The 19,665-nt window shown below is 37.9% G+C and overlaps 2 long non-coding RNA genes and 2 pseudogenes across 2 annotated transcripts; 3 read left to right on the top strand and 1 right to left on the bottom strand.

Moving 5' to 3' along the window:
* Nucleotides 1-729: 729 nt before the first annotated feature.
* Nucleotides 730-4,659, top strand: LOC133792632 (G-type lectin S-receptor-like serine/threonine-protein kinase At4g27290; annotated as a pseudogene).
* A 983-nt stretch (nt 4,660-5,642) lies between these two features.
* LOC133789219 (uncharacterized) lies at nt 5,643-6,374 on the top strand. The gene is made up of 2 exons (XR_009873515.1): nt 5,643-5,789; nt 6,245-6,374. It is a non-coding gene; the product is annotated as an uncharacterized LOC133789219 (long non-coding RNA).
* A 7,415-nt stretch (nt 6,375-13,789) lies between these two features.
* On the bottom strand, nt 13,790-14,448 carry LOC133789218 (uncharacterized). Its single transcript, XR_009873514.1, has 2 exons — nt 14,319-14,448; nt 13,790-14,201 (listed from the first exon to the last, which is right to left on the bottom strand). It is a non-coding gene; the product is annotated as an uncharacterized LOC133789218 (long non-coding RNA).
* On the top strand, nt 14,430-18,272 carry LOC133789214 (G-type lectin S-receptor-like serine/threonine-protein kinase At4g27290; annotated as a pseudogene).
* Nucleotides 18,273-19,665: the final 1,393 nt, after the last annotated feature.

Genomic DNA, 19,665 nt, shown 5'->3' with positions numbered 1-19,665 from the left:
GGAAAGTAAATTATCAGAACATTAAAATAGATTTGATATATTTATTTAAAAAGAGAAAATAAAAAAGTTAAGTTACACCTATTTAAATCAATTATTTCATTAAGATTATCATTTACTTTTTTTTTATTTATTATTTTCATAGTCTCCTATAAAAAATAATTTTTTTCATATATGCATCATATAATGTTTTTAATTTTTTTTTTTCATATATGCATCGTATAATATTTTTTTTTAATTAAATACATATATATCTTTTAGATATTTTGCCTTTTTTTTAAAGAAAAATAATATGCTTTCTAGAAAAAAAAATTTATGCTATATAATTTGTTAGACAAGAATTTAATTAATTTTTAATACCAATAATAAAAATAAAGCATAAGTTTACTTTGTTTGTTTACTTGATGTATTTGGTTATTTAACAAGATTGGCCCGAATGTGGTACTGAACGCTCTTAACCCCACATCATCAAATGTGGGGTTAAGAGCGTTCACTACCACATGCATTTTTCCATGCCTGAGTCTGACTGTGATTTTCCAAGAAGATGCCTCAAAAGTACCTCCAAAATTATCATCAACTTGAAAATAATGGGGTTAATTCCAATTATATCATTACAATGTTATATCATCATGAGCTTGAAAATAATGGGGTTAATTCCAATGCCGTGTCTCCTAAGTTATATCATTACAATGTTCGTTTAAATGGTAACTTTGGACTCATCATGAGCTTGAAAATAATGGAGTTCCTTTCTCTTATGGTTACCTTTGTTGTTTTGAGACTTTCTCTATGTACAACAACGTTAGCTTCGCTTGCTACCATTAGACCTTCAGAATTTATGAGAGAAAACACAACTTTGGTATCTAGAGAAGGACTTTTTGAACTGAGATTCTTTTCTCCAGGGAGTTCAAAGAATCATTATCTGGGAATTTGGTATAAGAGCATTTCAGTTCAACTGTAGTTTGGGTGGCAAACAGGTGTGAACCGATTAGCGATTCATCTGGCTCATTGACTATAGACGACACAGGAAATCTTGTGCTTTATGGACAGAATAAGAGGGTCGTTTGGTCTACGAACTCAACGAAACAAGCCCGGGAACCACTCGTTCAGCTCTTGGATAATGGTAACTTGGTTTTGAGAGATGAGAAAGATGAAAATACAGAGAACTATTTGTGGGAAAGCTTTGATTATCTTACTGATACAAACCTGCCTGGAGCGAAATTTGGATGGGACTTGAGGAGAGGTCTCAATAGGCGTTTATCAGCATGGAAGAGTTGGGATGACCCCTGTGATGGAGATTTGACTTATGGGATTGAGCTTGATGAACGACACCACACTTACCCTCAACTAATTATGCGTAAAGGGTCTGCAAAATTTCATCGAGTTGGGTCATGGAATGGCATAAGTTTCGGCGGACATCTTGATGAGAGGAGGGCAAACACACTTTTCGAGTACGAGTTTGTGTACAATGATGATGAAGTTTACTTTGTTTTCGACCTCAAAGGTAAGTCAGTGATCTCAAAAATGATCATGAACGAAACTTCACTGATCTTAAGAGGGGTCCTCAACCAAACAAAAAATGTGGCAGAAGTCTTGGTATGGATAGAATCAAAGAAAATTTGGGAGACCAATAGCTCAGCTCCAAAAGATGAGTGTGATGTCTATGGCATATGTGGAGCTAATTCAGTATATGTCATAACAAATAATCCAGTTTGCCAATGTCTAGAACGTTTTAAGCCTAAGAATCAAGAAAATTGGAAGGAGAAGTCCTGGTCAGAAGGGTGTGTGAGGAACAATCCTTTGAGCTGCCATGATAAGGAGAAAGATGGGTTCATTAGATTTTGTAACTTGAAAGTGCCTGATACTGAATATACTTGGGTGAATAAGAGTATGGATCTAGAGGAATGCAGGGTTAAATGCTTGAGCAATTGCTCTTGTATGGCTTATACAAACTTAGATATCAGTGAAAAAGGCAGTGGCTGCGTGCTCTGGTTTGGAGATCTTTTTGACATAAGAGAATATCACTTGGGAGGACAAGATCTATATATTCGAATGTCGGCTTCTGAAACAGGTAAACTGTAGCTTGAAAAATTTAGATCCATATAAAGTTCAAGTGTATTCTGTTTTGGTTATAACTAGTATGTTCTACATGGATTTTCTAATATTTGGTTTTCTCTCCTCCAAAAGTTAATCATGAAAAAGCATGAACTGATCGTAAAGTCAAGGTGGAGAGAACATTGATAATTGCAGCTATCATCGTCGGATTAGTTGGTGGCATGTTTCTAGTTGGCTTTTACATTCGCAAGAGGAGATACTCTTATGGTAACAGTCTCTACCATTTTCATTTATGCATTACCGGTGGAAACTTTTTGACCAAGTACTAATTTTTAAAGAAATCAACGAGTTTTTATTACTAACAATGTCATTAAGTTTTAATCAACCCTCTTGGTATAAAATTTAAATACATAAGAAGCTGAATAGAACTTGAAGAAAATGCTGAGTTTGAAGACACATGTAGAGTAGATCATTCTATACTTAAGCGGGCATTTTGAACAGAACAAAAGCATTGTACTTGTGAATATATAATAACCTGCCTTGAGACACGATATGAGTGGATTGGATAGGAAATTTGCAAATTATAAATTGGAAAAACAGACAAAAATTTAATAATTAGTACAGCCACTAGTGTTGAAGTTGTGCCACTAATTTCCAGCTCATATATATTTTGATTTGATGGTAAAGAGACAAACAAAAAGAGAGGTTGTAACACTAGCATTACAAGATTGTATAGAGAGGCTTTGGAAGGGTTTTCTCATTGTATTTTCTGGGGTACTAAATGAAGTAAGATTGCTTGTTTTTTGTCCTGGGATTGATTTTTTAGGGACGTCATTAGTGGATTTGACTTGGGGATCTCATCCTTGGATGTAGGTTGTCTAGTCGACGGAACCAAGTATATTGCTGTGTTTGATTATCTTTCGAAATTTTATTTGTTCTGGTTTGCATTTGTATTTAGGCCTTTAATCTACACAGGCACCTTTGAGAGAAACAAAACCCAAGATGAAGACTTGGAGCTTCCATTGTTCGATATGCATACTATTAGTACTGCCACTAATAATTTCTCATAAAACAATAAGCTTGGAGAGGGTGGTTTTGGACCTGTATACAAAGTAAGCTTCTCGATCATTTACCTGCTTCAGATCATTTTCTCTCTGAGCAAAAAGAAAAACAGTAATGGGATTTTCCTTTTTCTTTTCATTATTAGACATTAGGGTTTGCTTGAAGGAGGGCAAGAAATTGCTGTGAAGAGGCTATCAATGTGTTCAGGACAAGGAGTTGATGAGTTCAAAAATGAAATTAGGCTAATTGCTAAGCTTCAACATCGAAATTTGGTAAAAATATTTGGTTATTGCATTCATAGAGAAGATAAACTATTGATTTATGAGTACATGCCCAACAAAAGCCTTGACTATTTCATTTTTGGTAAGACTTTTCACCTCTTTTAATTAATACATGTGATGTTCTATATATATATGATTTGCAATTTTTTTCTTAAAGTACAAGTCAACATTTGCAGATGAAAGGCAAAGCAGACTAATACTATGGCCTAAGCGCTTCGAAATTATATGTGGAATTGCTAAGGGGCTTCTCTATCTACATCATGATTCCAGATTGAGAATTATACATCGAGATCTCAAAGCTAGTAATGTGTTACTTGATGAGGCGATGATCCCCAAAATTTCAGACTTTGGCATGGCTAGAACTTTTGGTGGAGACCAAATAGAAGGAAACACAAACAAAGTAGTAGGAACCTAGTAAGTGATTTTAAAAAACCTCTTTTAGTAACTTCAATATAATCATTTGTATACTAATTAATAATGTTATCCAAATATAGTGGTTATATGGCGCCAGAATATGCTTTCAATGGATTATTCTCATTAAAGTCTGATGTGTTTAGCTTTGGCATATTGATGCTAGAGATAGTAAGTGGAAAGAAAGGTCGAGGCTTCTACGATGAAAATAGCAGTCTTAACCTCGTTGGATTGGTAAGCTTACATACGAAAAAAAATAATTTGAAATCTGATAAGTTGGATAAATTTGTCACATTAAGAGTTGTTTCTTTCTATTTTTGTTTTGATTATATTTGCAAGGCCTGGAATTTGATGAAGGAAGGCAAAGCATTTAGGCTTATTGACAAGTGCTTGTTAGAAGATCCATACAACAACATGGAAGAAGCATTGCGCTGCATTCACATCGATCTCTTGTGTGTGCAACAAAATCCTATTGATAGGCCTAACATGTCTTCTGTTATTCTAATGTTGAGTGGTGAGAGAGTATTGCCTCAGCCCAAACCACCAGCCTATTTTGCTGACACAGATTTGTGGAAAGGAGATCATTCCCTATCATGCAATACATGCATTACAGATGTTGAACCGCGATGAAAATTCATACAACAAATCAAAGTTTGCCATGTAAATTTTTAGACCTTTGAATCATTACAAGTTTTGTTTAATAATTTCATTCAAAATTGTAATGATTATTGGTGGGTTGCATATGAATAGAACTTTGTCACTGAGGTTTAACCCTGAGGATTTACATCTTAAATGGGTATTTCTCCTCTCTCTCTCTCTTTCTCACTTCTCTTTTAAAGCATACCAATTTTTTTTTCATTATTATTATTTTAATTTTACTGTCAATTTTAAGGTTTGGCTTGCATTTGAAGTGAATTTGAAACTTTTGATCGTGCTTGCCTAAGGTTGGTTGGAATAGAATAGAAGTCAGAAATTGGGCAATTTTTTCTCTATTTTGCCCAAATATTTTTTAAAATTAAAGGTTCATTTTAAGATGTTTCTAATCCCAATATATATATATATAAATGATGAAATCAATTAAAAAAAATCATATTTACAATGTTGAAGATATGGCTGAGTAATAGATAACAACAACTCATTTTCGAGAGTAGTAATTTTGTATCATTTTTCTTTGAGAATAATGCTTTGAAGGTGTCCCAAGCTTCCTTAGGTATTTCTACCCTTCTTAAGTAGTGTTCAAGCATTTATTCTTCTATTGTGGTCTTTGATCACAAACATAACCTTACCAAATTTGACTTTTCACTTTTTCAAAGTGGAGGAACTTCATTGCCACTAACAATCTCCCCAAGATCTTAACCTTGCCTATTTGATCATTTTTGTTATCCAGCTTGATACTTCTGACAACATGAAGGTCACCATTGTGTTGGCTAAGTTTCGAATGCACCAGCAAGCTTGCAGATGACATTAAGTAACTCCTAATAACGCGGCCCTACTCCGATATGATTTTGGTACCAATTGTTGAACACGACAAGACATGAAAAATTGAAGAAAAAACTATTTCTTATCAAAGAAAAGTATAGCTAATGTTATAGTTATTATCTTAAGGCTATTTTAGTCTTTTATGTTATTTTATTATCTTTTGTCTTTTATAAGGCTTGGCTGATTATTTTTCTTGCAAGTGAACATTTGCTTTTCTTTTGTAATATACTTAGCTCCTCTCTTTCTTTCTTCTTTTTTTTTCCTCTTTGAGTTCTGTAGATTGTGTAATCTTTGTATAATTATCAGCTAATACCATTTGCTTTATACAGTAAAACTACCAAGTGCTAGATGAACTTGCTCTCCAAGTAAATAAGAGCAACTTGGACTTTAGCTAAGTGACCTCTAGGGACTTCAAAGAGCAAAGAGTAGCTGCTAAGTAATCCAACAATGACCTACTCAAAATCAAAGATTGAATTTGGACTTGGCTTTTGATTTGGGCCTAATGAGGTGTTGATCTTGGATCAGCCATGGAAAGCAAAGGAAAGAACAGAACACCCAAGAAGAAGATACCAAAAAACAAATACATGTACCAAAAAAAATCATAAAAGATGAAATTAATAATATTCTAAGATTTCAATGAAAAGATCACAAAGACATACTTTTCTTTAAAAAAAAAAATAGTTTGCCTCTCTATGTTTGTATATCTCTAAAACAATTGAAGTTTGGAGTCCATTTTGCTTACAAATAGTGATTCTTCACGTCTTCAAGTCGTATGAACTTGTTCTATAACTACATAAATTATACAATAACACATTTATCAGTGACAAACGTTTTTTCCTATCTTCTTGAATGAAGTTGTCCCATTTAGTGGCTGCAATGATACTAATCATGCATGGCTATTCCTATAGAGATGAAAAGAAAAAAAAAGTGGGGAGCTTAGGAAAGTGTTAGTGGAAAAACAGATCATCCAGGCGTGTCTTGAAGATCGGTTAAAGAAAGTGGTTGCTTATTCACCAGCAATGCTCTTCATGAAAGGTACACCAGATGCTCCTTCATGTGGTTTCAGCCTTTTGGGGCCTTTCGATGATCTTTTCAAACTGGCCAACCTTATCTCAGCTTTATAGTTTTGGAGCTTAAAAACATGGCATGACAACTCTCGTAACTAGATGATTTTTTCTTCCCTTGAATCATCCTTTATTTCTCTGCAACTTCCTCATGATCATTTATTTTACATAACAACATTATGATGTTGTATGCTTCAATGGTCTGCCTATTTAGTTTCTTTGTTTACTTCATTATGTGTTAATGTCTCACGGTGTTCGAACAATCCTCTTGAGCAACATTGGTGAGGATCACATTGAGCAAACAACTCAACTGTGGAAAAAAGGTGGAGCTGCAGAATTTTTTAGACAATCATTTGCTGAGGTGTTTTGATGATTACACCTCTGATGCTAATGATTGACTGAGTTATTGAAAACTTGTAGGGCAGGTGGCTGGAAAGGACGAGTTTGTTACAGAATTATTAGTTTTGTATAGAGAAAAAGAGAGAAGAGAAGTTCAGAAATGGTGTGAGAAAGAAACTTTGTAATACAAGTTATAAGTGTACAAACCTGCGTGTGTTAGCTGAGGGTTTGTATTCATTGCACCACCATTGTTCTCTTGTTTTTTTTGAAAAAAGAGTAAGAGGTCGAAATGACCTCCTCTCAATAATATTGAAAACCCTCACTTATGGCGGAGGAATACCGTAGTAACAAAGTGAAAAATAAATAAACAAAAGTTAAGACCACAAATGCACCCACTCCCTACGAAGATCCAGAAAGAACACACCCTCAAACTCTTTCGTTCTATACACCCAAGTGGCAACCCAGAACCTGATTTTATCCCAAAGGTTGTCCACGGAAGAAGATGAGTCGTCAAAAGTCCTCGAATTTCTCTCCAACCAAATAGCCCAAAATGTAGCGAGGACAGTACACTGCCATAAACGCGTCACCCTCTTTCCTCCCTCCAAATGAGAGAGAAACAATTGCGCACAGGAGGAAGGCATGCACCAACCGACCCCGAATTCTTGTAATACTTTATTCCAAACGATGCTGGCGAAAGAGCACCGAAGAAACAAATGTCCCACTGACTCGCTGTTGTTATTACAGTTAGCACATCGATTGGGCGACAAGGAATGGAAAGGTCTCCTCCTCTGCAAATTCTCATGGACACTCAATTTGTCAAGGAATAATAACCATCCAAACACTTTAATTTTGTATGGGACATCACTTTTCCATAACCTTCTTGCCCACGGCCACTCTGGCCCTAAATGATCATAGGCTAAGCTGCGAAAGGCCGAATGGCAACTGAAAACCCCGCTACTGTCTGGTTTCCAGATCCTTTTGTCTTCTAAAATTTCTGGCAGGTGCACATCCTTAATCAAATCTAACATCTCAATCAAGCTAGGAATCTCCCTGTCGAATAAATTCCTTCTAAAACGGAAATCCCAGCCGAGACCTTCCGAGCTAATACCACCATCAGCCACCACCAAGTCTCTGATCGAAACATTCACTGCCTCGGACACCCTGACTAGATCAATGAACCGTGAGCTCAAGGAACAATCACCAATCCACTTATCCTCCCAGAAGCGAATCCTGTCACCCCTCCCCACCTTGAAAAAGACCCTACGCTTGAACTCCTCGTACAACATAGAAATATCTCTCCACGGACCACGAACTGAAAATCTACTCCCCACGTTTGTATCCCAGAAGCCAGCATCTTCACCATACCTACTACTGATCACCCTATGCCATAAAGAATTCTTTTCCAATGGAAACCTCCACAACCACTTCATAAGAAAAGCCTTATTCCTCAAAACCAAATTCCCAATCCCCAAGCCTCCGTGACTACGAGAATTGCAAACATCGACCCAGGAAACCAAATGATCGGCACCTGAATTGTCCGCACCTTCCCAAAAAAAGTCGCGCATCAGTTTCTCAATTGACATCGCCACATTCTTAGGGATACAAAAAAGCGACAGGTAGTACACGGGAATGGAAGACAGAACAGATTGAATAAGAGTCAGCCTCCCTCCTCTAGACAGAAATGCACTCTTCCAGGAATCCAAACGAGTAGCACATTTAGATAACACCGGGTCCCAAAACCCTTTGGAGCGTGGAGAAGCCCCCAAAGGAAGCCCCAAATACTGAATAGGCCAATCACCCACTTCACACCCAATCTCACTAGCTTTCTGATCCACCATCTCTTTCTGCAAATTAATCCCCAGCAGCTGACATTTCGGCAAATTGATAGATAACCCCGAAACTCCACCGAAGACCTTTAGAATGTCCAAAAGAACTACCAGCGACTCCTCATCATTTGCGAAGAAAATCGTGTCGTCTGCAAACTGAAGGTGGCTCACATCCACTTTATCCTTGCCCACCGAGAAACTTCTCAGAGCCGAGGCACTTTTAGCTTTATCTACCATTCTACCTAAAACATCTGCTATCAAAGTGAACAAGAATGGAGACAAAGAGTCCCCCTGACGAATACCCCTGTAACCTTTAAACTTTCCTCTCGGCCGCCCATTCACAAAGACGGAGTAAGAAGTGGAGGATAAACACCCACGCATCCACGTCCTCCAAACTTCACCAAAACCCTTCCTTTCCAAAACTAACTCCAAGAAATCCCAGTCCACACAATCATAAGCTTTGGTGAAGTCTATTTTGAACACCCAACCTTTTTTTCCTTTGCTTCTATATTCCTCCACTGCCTCATTTGCAATCAGAACTGTGTCCAAGATCTGCCTCCCCTCGACAAAAGCACCTTGAGTTTCCGCAATTGTGTCTGAGAGAACTCCTCGAAGCCTATAAGCCAACACCTTTGAAATAATTTTGTACAGACTAGTGACTAGACTGATAGGCCTGTAGTCCCTTACCCGACAGCTGTTCAATTTCTTCGGAATCAGGCAAATGAAAGTTTCATTGATCCTTTCGTGGATAACACCGTCCTTGAAAAAATTATGAAATACATCCATCAAATCCTTTTTCATTACCTCCCAATTGTTCTGATAAACAGCAATGGAAAACCCATCTGGCCCCGGGGCTTTAGTGCCATCACACGAAAAAACCGCTTGTCTGATCTCGTCTTCAGCAAAAGGACGCTCAAGGAAAGAAGCCATAACCGACGAAATTGGAGACCAAGAAATCCCGTCCACACCCACCCAATCTCTCGGCATCGCCGAATACAAAGTTGAATAAAAGCCCACAATAGCCCTTTCAATATCGGGATCTTTATCCCAAATAGTACCATCATCTTCCTCAATTCTAGAAATGAAATTCCTTGCTTTCCGAGCACTAAGAATGCTATGGAAAAGTTTGGAGTTAGCATCCCCTTCCTTTGCCCATCGACACTTAACCTTAAACCACACACTTCTTTCTTCTTCAAAAACAATTTGCTGCCAATCCTCCTTCACCTTTGATCGTTCCAAAAGAAGATTCTCATTCCAAAATCCCCCTTCCTCCAATCTATCCAACTCAAACAGCCTCCTTTCCAATAAATGTTTCCGCATTTTCCTCTCCCCAAAGACATGACGACTCCACTTCCTAATATGACCACGAATAGAGTCTAGTTTTGACATAAAAATCATGCCAGATTCCCTTTGCCCCTTAGCTGGGCCCCACCACTTCTGGAAAAGATGAGAGAAATCCTTGTGCTCCAACCAAGCATTATCAAATCTGAAAGGAGAAGGGCCCCAAGACGGAGGACTAGAGTCCAACACTACCGGACTATGATCAGAAACTACCCGAACCAAAACCTCCTGCCGAATGAAGGGATAATATTCCGACCACGAAGGAGAGTGAAAAAACCTGTCCAGCCTACAACAAATTGGCTTGTGTCTGAAATTTGACCATGTATAACGACCATTATGAAGCTTTGGATCCACCAATTTTAATTCTCTAATCAAAGCGTCGAACATCTTCATGCTCCTAGTGTTAGAACTGCTATTCAACTTCTCCTCAATTCTTCTAACCACATTGAAATCTCCCCCAACACACCAGTAATCTCCACAAATAGCACTCAACCCAGCCAATTCATCCCAAAAACTGTCTCTCCTACCATAGACTACAGGACCGTAAACACCTGAGAACCACTAGGGACCCTTCCCCTCAGCCTCCAAGCAAATTGAGACTGAGAAATCCCCAACTAAAGAATCAAGTACAGAAACACACCTCGTATCCCAAACTACCAATGTGCCTCCCGAACGGCCTAATGGATGCTGATAAATCCAAGCTTTAAACCTAGATCTCCAAATGCTTCCAATAAAACTCCTGTCAACGGAACTCCTTTTTACCTCTTGAAGAACAATAATGTCTGGGTTTACTTTACAGATTAATTCCTTAATTGCTTTCCGTTTGCTCTTGTTGCCACAACCTCTTACATTCCAAGTAAGCATCCTCATAAATTGTAACTGTGCCCCAAGCCCCTCTTTTTCCTGTTTCCATAGTTAACATCAAAGCTCAGCCTGCGTAATTCCCGGTAACTTTTCTCAGATAGGCTGACAGAGTCTCCTAAACTTTCCCCTCCCAAAGCAGAATGGATCACCGATATACCCAGAGAATCCATAGACTTAAGAAGTCTAGCGGACTCACTCAACTTCTCCTCTTCCTTGCTCCTAATATTGTCGATAGAGGCAGGCCTTCCCTGCGAAACACCTCCCTCTGACGACCCTTCTACGCACGCAGTCCCCTGATCTTCCTCAACCTGAGTGCATTCTTCATTCCTTCCTCCATCCCACAGGTATCTCACCTGCTCAACACAGTCCTCTTTGTCATTTATTTCGCCGTCTCCATTCTCATCCACATATTCATCTTCTGAGCTGCCTGAATCAAGCTCCTCATCGATTGGGAAAACAAGATCCTTCTCTTCTCCTTCAGTTTCAAAAGAAGGCTCCCCCCTATCAAGATCTTCCATAAAATACTTACTGTCTACGCCACCGTAATTTTGCCGGCGAGAATACACTTTCAAACCACCCTTGTTATCTTTAAACTCTGACTCCTTCTCCTCAAACTTCTCCAGCAATACACTTTTCTTTGTATTGGGTTTCCTTCGCACCGAATCATCCCAAAAAAAGATAATCCCTTTTGAAAAACTGCCACGCTCCTTAGGAGAAATCCTTTTTGAATTGGCCAGCTTAATTATTGATTCTGTATAACCCAAACCGTGGCCCAAAATATTTAAAAGATTTATTGGATTGAAGAGAGCCCATGGCATGATAATCAAATTAAATAAACAAGGCCCATTTACCAATTTAATATGAAAACGGCCCAAAGAAAGTGCTGAAACAACCCAGCCTTTATCCTGAAGGTGCCACGTGGGAGACTCATCTTGAATCACCTTTTTGAAATAGATGCACGTGCTTGCCATCCCTCTACAATTAATAGATAAATCTGACTTTATTCTATTAAATATTCTCCTTAATGGCAGGCATGAGTTACGTGAAGCAACGGTAAGCTCATCAATGGAAATCGTGTTCGGCGCCGACCCACTCGTTGCTACCTGCAACTTCCGATCAATCATGGCCACCGTGGCGCCGCCTTCCCTCTCCTCCACTACCCCACTTGTCTCTTCGTTCTCAGCGTTGGTCCCCTGCTGCTTCTCCGAACAACCTCCTTCATCGGGACCCGAGCCACACCCAGACTTCCTGGTCGATTTCCTCAGCCAGAATTTGCGAACCGGAAAAAGCTTCTTCCCTCTAGCTTTAACCAGACGCAAGGACAGCTGATTGCCATCATATGGCAAAGAGATGAAGCTTGGAATAAAACCCGAAGCATCCCCCTTCACTTTAATATAGGCACAAAAAAGATTCTTCCTTTCCAAAGTGTGCTTGTCTATAGCTAATAGCCCTCCACAGAGTGAGCCGATCACCTTGAAAACATGGTGGTTCCATATATTCAAAGGAATACCTTCAATACCAATCCATTCATGTGTACAAGAAATTTTCCTGTTCTCCATTTGATTCCTCCAACTCCATACAGCAAAGGAAACTGCAGTCAATCCAGGAATAGTAACCGAGCCAGTAGAGATCAGCCTTTCCTTCTCTCCCTCGTTTGCACACCATATTAGAGCCCTGTCGTCTGAGAAATGTGAAACACATAACTTTTTCCCCCACCATCTTTGGAATCCCTCATGAACAGCCGACCAAGGGCACCGGCTTTCCTTTCTGAACATGAAAACAGCCAAACTCCAATCGAAACAGTCCTCATCCCCTGTTAACAAAGTGTGGCAATCCTTAGATAACTTGACTGCCCCTTCCTTTTCATCCATGATCACCTCCTTGGGGTTTCCTTTAACTATAGAAGCCCAAGAGACTTTTCCATCGACCTTCCTTCCGAGATCTCCTTGTGAATCAAAGCCCTTCTTCTTAACCAAGTGTCTCAGGCAATCCTCTAGTCTTTTCCATCCCTGAGCAAAATTCTCCTCCGGAATGATGATCGAATTGAATGCACTGTTTTTTAGTACGGAAATCTTCAAAAAAATTCCTCTAACGTTTTGATAACATTCCAGCCACACCCTCATGGAAAAATCCCTGAAAGTTCTCCTCCGATGCACCCTAAGGTCATCTCTAGCCTCGATCAACCACATTACTTCTTCTAACAGCCATCTAGAAGCGTCTAAAGATAATGAAATCTCATAACCTGAAAGTCTTGTCCTCTCACAGATCCTTACGGAGCCGCCATCCTTAGAAAGGGTCAGCATGAACACCTTGAAGGCTGTACGAAAGCTCCAATACCTCTGACCATAAGACACGAAGGGACCCCCGGAACCAGAATTTTGTCCAAATCCAGTGGGAAAATGGACATATTTCTTCCCATAACCAGTGGGGTTATGGTGCGCTTTAGACCTGGACATACACTCTCTCTCTCACTACACTCTCTATTCTCCTCCGAATGTGTCACTAGATTTTCTGCCATCCATGCACCACCATTGTTCTCTTGTAGTCTGTAACTCTTTGATAATAGTGGATTAAGATGGCAAGGCCACCAAACTGGACTTGGGAGACTTTTCTGTCTGCATGTGTTACTTGCTGCAGTGTTTGGTATTTGGTTTAGGTGTGATTTGGTTGTTGTAGATCTCTGAGAACATTTGAAGTCCATGTTTGCTGCATAACATAAACTAAATTGGACTCGAAGGATTGCCATTATCCAAACGTTTTGTAGAAGAAGCCAAGTCAAATTCATAGGTGGCCTTTTGGGTCCCTTGAGGAAGTGAGGCAGGGACTGAAAGTCTTTTCAAACTGGGCAACCTTTCCTCAGCTTTATTACATCTGATTTTTTCCCCTTCAATTGTCATTTATTCCTCTGTAACATCTTGATGATCATTATATAATAGTATAGTTGGTTTTCACCAACCCCAATCTCAAATTTTCTGCACAGAACCACAAACCAATAATGCAGAAATCACAAGAACAAACTATACCAAAACATAATCAAACAAAAGAGTAAACAACACCAAATTTATAGAGGTTCAACTCTCCAATGGAGAGAGTCTAATCCTTGAAAATGAGTTCAGTTCTTGCACTATCAATCTTGAAGTCAGCTATTACAACACTAAGGCAACTTGAACAAGCCCCTCCAACACAACTCTGTACAACACAGAGCAACACAACTTTTGTTCTCTCTCTCTCTCTCGGTTTCACTCTCTATTTCTTAGTATTACCATGATCTCACTTATGTCACACTTTTTATTACAATGAAACAAATACACTTAAATAGACACAAGGGACAAATCAGAACATAACAGAATGACAGACTCAACTAAAACCAATGTCAACAAGTATTATGATGTTTTCTGCATCAATGGTCTGTCTATTTGACTTCTTTGTTTCCTTGATGTATTTGGTTATTTAACAAGGCTGGCCCGAATGTGGATTTGGTCAACCTGCACATTGCGTACTCAATTATACTTGTGCACTTTTCTTAAAGTCGAATTCCATCATCAACAGTATAACAGTACTCAATTATATTTTGATAAAGTTAACTAAATATTCACCATTACCATTGAGTCAAATGTGGGGTTAAGAGCGTTCATACCACATGCATTTTTCCATGCCTGAGTCTGACTATGATTTTACAAGAAGATGCCTGAAAAGTACCTTTCTTGAAAATAATGGAGTTCCTTTCTTTTATGGTTGCCTTTGTTGTTTTGAGACTTTCTCTATGTAGAACAACGTTGGCTGTGCTTACTACCATTAGACCTTCAGAATTTATGAGAGATAACACAACTTTGGTATCTAAAGAAGGACTTTTTGAACTGGGATTCTTTTCTCCAGGTAGTTCAAAGAATCATTATCTGGGAATTTGGTATAAGAACATCTCAGTTCAAACTGTTGTTTGGGTCGCAAACAGGTGTGAACCGATCAACGATTCATCTGGCTCATTGACTATAGACGGCACAGGAAATCTTGTGCTTTATGGACAGAATAAGAGGGTCGTTTGGTCTACGAACTTAACGAAACAAGCCCGGGAACCACTGGTTCAGCTCTTGGATACTGGTAACTTGGTTTTGAGAGATGAGAAAGATGAAAATACAGAGAACTATTTGTGGGAAAGTTTTGATTATCCTACTGATAAGAACCTGCCTGGATCGAAATTTGGATGGGACTTGAGGAGAGGTCTCGCGAGGCGTTTATCAGCATGGAATAGTTGGGATGACCCCTGTGATGGAGATTTGACTTATGGGATTGAGCTTGATGAACGACACCACACATACCCTCAACTAATTATCCGTAAAGGGTCTACAAAATTTTGTCGAGTTGGGTCATGGAATGGCATAAGTTTCAGCGGACATCCTAATGCGAGGAGGGCAGACTCACTTTTCGATGACGGGTTTGTGTACAACGATGATGAAGTTTACTATGTTTACGACCTCAAAGGTAAGTCAGTGATCTCAAAACTGGTCAAGAACGAAAAGTCAGTGATCTCAAGAGTGGTCATGAACCAAACAAGAAGTGTTTTACAACTCTTGGTATGGATAGAATCATAGAAAATTTGGGAGACCAATAGCTCAGTTCCAAAAGATGAGTGTGATGTTTATGGCATATGTGGAGCTAATTCAGTATGTGTCATAACAAATAATCCAGTTTGCCAATGTCTAAAACGTTTTAAGCCTAAGAATCAAGAAAATTGGAAGGAGAAGTCCTGGTCAGAAGGGTGTGTGAGGAGCAATCCTCTGAGCTGCCATGATAAGGAGAAAGATGGGTTCATTAGATTTTCTAACTTGAAAGTGCCTGATACTGAATATACTTGGGTGAATAAGAGTATGGATCTAGAGGAATGCAGGGTTAAATGCTTGAGCAATTGCTCTTGTATGGCTTATACAAACTTAGATATCAGTGAAAAAGGCAGTGGCTGCGTGCTCTGGTTTGGAGATCTTTTTGACATAAGAGAATATCACTTGGGAGGACAAGATCTATATATTCGAATGTCGGCTTCTGAAACAGGTAAACTGCAGCTTGAAAAATTTAGATCCATATAAAGTTCAAGTGTATTCTGTTTTGGTTATAACTAGTATGTTCTGCATGAATTTTCTAATATTTGCTTTTCTCTGCTCCAGAAGTTAATCATGAAAAAGCAAAATCTGATCGTAAGGTCAAGGTGGAGAGAGCATTGATAATTACAGCTATCATCGTCGGATTAGTTGGTAGCATGTTTCTAGTTGGCTTTTACATTCGCAGGAGGAGATACTCTTATGGTAACAATCTCTACCATTTTCTTTTATGCATTAGCGGTTGAAACTTTTTGACCAAGTACTAATTTTTAAAGAAATCAACGAGTTTTTATTACTAACAATGTCATTGAGTTTTAATCAACCCTCTTGGTATAAAATTTAAATACATAAGAAACTGAATAGAACTTGAAGAAAATGCTGAGTTTGAAGACACATGTAGAGTAGATCATTCTATACTTAAGCCAACATTTTGAACAGAACAAAAGCATTGTACTTGTGAATATATAATAACCTGTCTTGAGACACGATGTGAGTGGATTGGATAGGAAATTTGCAAATTATAAATTGGAAAAACAGACAGAAATTTAATAATTTAATAATTTGTACAGCCACTAGTGTTGAAGTTGTGCCACTAATTTCTAGCTCATGTATAGTTTGATGGTAACACTAGTTTTACAAGATTGTATAGAGAGGCTTTGGAAGAGTTTTCTCATTGTATTTTTTGGGGTTCTAAGCGAAGTAAGATTGCTTATTTTTTGTCCTGGGATTGATTTTTAAGTGACCTCATTGGTGGATTTGATTTAGGGATCTCATCCTTGGATGTAGGTTGTCTAGTTGCCTGAACCAAGTATATTGCTGTGTTTGATTATCTTTCGAAATTTTATTTGTTCTGCTTTGCATTTGTATTGAGGCCTTTAATCTACACAGACAAAACCCAAGATGAAGACTTGGAGCTTCCATTGTTCGATATGCATACTATTAGTACTGCCACTAATAATTTCTCCGAAAACAATAAGCTTGGAGAGGGTGGTTTTGGACCTGTATACAAAGTAAGCTTCTCGATCATTTACCTGCTTCAGATCATTTTCTCTCTGAACAAAAAAAAAACAGTAATGGGATTTTCCTTTTTCTTTTCATTGTTATACATTAGGGTTCGCTGGAAGAAGGGCAAGAAATTGCTGTGAAGAGGCTATCAATGTGTTCAGGACAAGGAGTTGATGAGTTCAAAAATGAAATTAAGCTAATTGCTAAGCTTCAACATCGGAATTTGGTCAAAATATTTGGTTATTGCATTCAAAGAGAAGATAAACTATTGATTTATGAGTACATGTCCAACAAAAGCCTTGACTATTTCATTTTTGGTAAGACTTTTCACCTCTTTTAATTAATACATGTGATGTTCTATATATATATGATTTGCAATTTTTTTCTTAAAGTACAAGTCAACATTTGCATATGAAAGGCAAAGCAGACTAATACTATGGCCTAAGCGCTTCGAAATTATATGTGGAATTGCTAAGGGGCTTCTCTATCTACATCATGATTCCAGATTGAGAATTATACATCGAGATCTCAAAGCTAGTAATGTGTTACTTGATGAGGCGATGATTCCCAAAATTTCAGACTTTGGCTTGGCTAGAATTTTTGGTGGAGACCAAATAGAAGGAAACACAAACAAAGTAGTAGGAACCTAGTAAGTGATTTTAAAAAACCTCTTTTAGTAACTTCAATATAATCATTTGTATACTAATTAATAATGTTATCCAAATACAGTGGTTATATGGCGCCAGAATATGCTTTCAATGGATTATTCTCAATAAAGTCTGATGTATTTAGCTTTGGCATATTGATGCTAGAGATAGTAAGTGGAAAGAAAGGTAGAGGCTTCTACGATGAAAATAGCAGTCTTAACCTCGTTGGATTGGTAAGCTTACATATGAAAAAAAAAATCATTTGAAATCTGTTAAGTTGGATAAATTTGTCATATTAAGAGTTTCTTCTTTCTATTTTTGTTTTGATTATATTTGCAAGGCCTGGACTTTGATGAAGGAAGGCAAAGCATTTAGGCTTATTGACAAGTGCTTGTTAGAAGATCCATACAACAACATGGAAGAAGCATTGCGCTGCATCCACATCGGTCTCTTGTGTGTGCAACAAAATTCTATTGATAGGCCGAATATGTCTTCTGTTATTCTAATGTTGAGTGGCGAGAGAGTATTGCCTCAGCCCAAACCACCAGCCTATTTTGCTGACACAGATTTGTGGAAAGGAGATCATTCCCTATCATGCAATACATGCATTACAGATGTTGAACCGCGGTGAAAATTCATACAACAAATCAAAGTTTGCCATGTAAATTTTTATACCTTTGAATCATTACAAGTTTTGTTTAATAATTTCATTCAAAATTGTAATGATTATTGGTGGGTAGTATATGAATAGAACTTTGTCACTGAGGTTTAACTCAGAGCATACCAATTTTTTTTTTCATTACTATTATTATTGTGTTTTTACTGTCAATTTTAAGGTTTGGCATGCATTTGAAGTGAATTTGAAACTTTTGAACATGCTTGCCTAAGGTTTGGTTGGAGTAGAATAGAAGTCAGAAAATTGGGCAATTTTTTCTCTGTTTTGCCCAAATATTTTTTAAAATTAAAGGATCAGTTTAAGGTGTTTCTAATCCCAATATATATATATATATATATATATATATATATAAAAGATGAAATCAATTAAAAAAATCATATTTACAATGTTGAAGTTTGCTGAGAAATAAAAAACAACTCATTTTCGAGGGTAGTAATTTTGTATCATTTTTCTTTGAGAATAGTGTTTTGAAGGTGTCCCAAGCTTCCTTAGGTATTTCTACCCTAACATAACCTTTGATCACAAACATAACCTTACCAAATTTGACTTTTCACTTTTTCAAAGTGGAGACAAATTCTGGTTCCATGACTTCATTGCCACTAACAATCTCCCCAAGATCTTAACCTTGTGTAAGATTCTTACAGGTTTCCTATTTGATCATTTTTGTGTAACAAATACATACTTTTCTTAGAAAAAAAAACAGTTTGCCTCTCTATGTTTGTATATCTCTAAAACAATTGAAGTTTGGTGTCCATTTTGCGTACAAATAGTGACTCTTCATGTCTTCAAGTCGTCTGAACTTGTTCTAAAACTACATAAATTATACAATAACAGATCATCCAGGCGTGTCTTGAAGATCAGTTAAAGAAAGTGGTTGCTTATTCACCAGCAATGCTCTTCATGAAAGGTACACCAGATGCTCCTTAGTATGGTTTCAGCCTTTTGTGGCCTTTCGATATTTCAAATGAGGAGGAAGTGAGGCAAGGACTGATCAAAGTCTTTTCAAACTGGCCAACCTTATCTCAGCTTTATTACAAAGGTGAACTCATAGATGTTTGTGATATAGTTTTGGAGCTTAAAAACATGGCTTAAATCTACTTTGTCAGAATAGTATTCTGGCATGACAACTCTCGTAGCTAGATGATTTTTTCTTCCCTTGTGTTAATGTGTGACTTGCATTTCTTGACTGTTAGTTAAAACCATTATCTTGGGCTGCAGACCAAGTAGTTGTTTTATTCTGTTAAGTCAAGATTAGTTCAGAGTAGAGAGTTGAGAGAGTTTAGTGTGCTAAAGTTCTGTTTTGACTACTCTATTCTCGTGGAGAAAGAAAACAAGAGTGACCGTGAGCTTTGGGGTTTGGCCTGGTGAATGGCTTGTAAGATCTGTAGCTGGTGAACGATAGTGCTGTAAATCTCTCTTCTTCATAGAGGATTTGACTAGGGAAGATAAGTTCCCTGCCTTGGAGGTAGGAGTTTCTCATTGGAATCTCTGTCCAAGTATATTGGTGTAATTTGTTTCTGTTCACTTT

The sequence above is a fragment of the Humulus lupulus genome, chromosome 7 (genome assembly GCF_963169125.1).
Source record: "Humulus lupulus chromosome 7, drHumLupu1.1, whole genome shotgun sequence".
Taxonomy (NCBI): Eukaryota; Viridiplantae; Streptophyta; class Magnoliopsida; order Rosales; family Cannabaceae; genus Humulus; species Humulus lupulus.
Note: the sequence above shows the minus strand (reverse complement) of the source record. Positions and strands in the feature narration are given on the sequence as shown.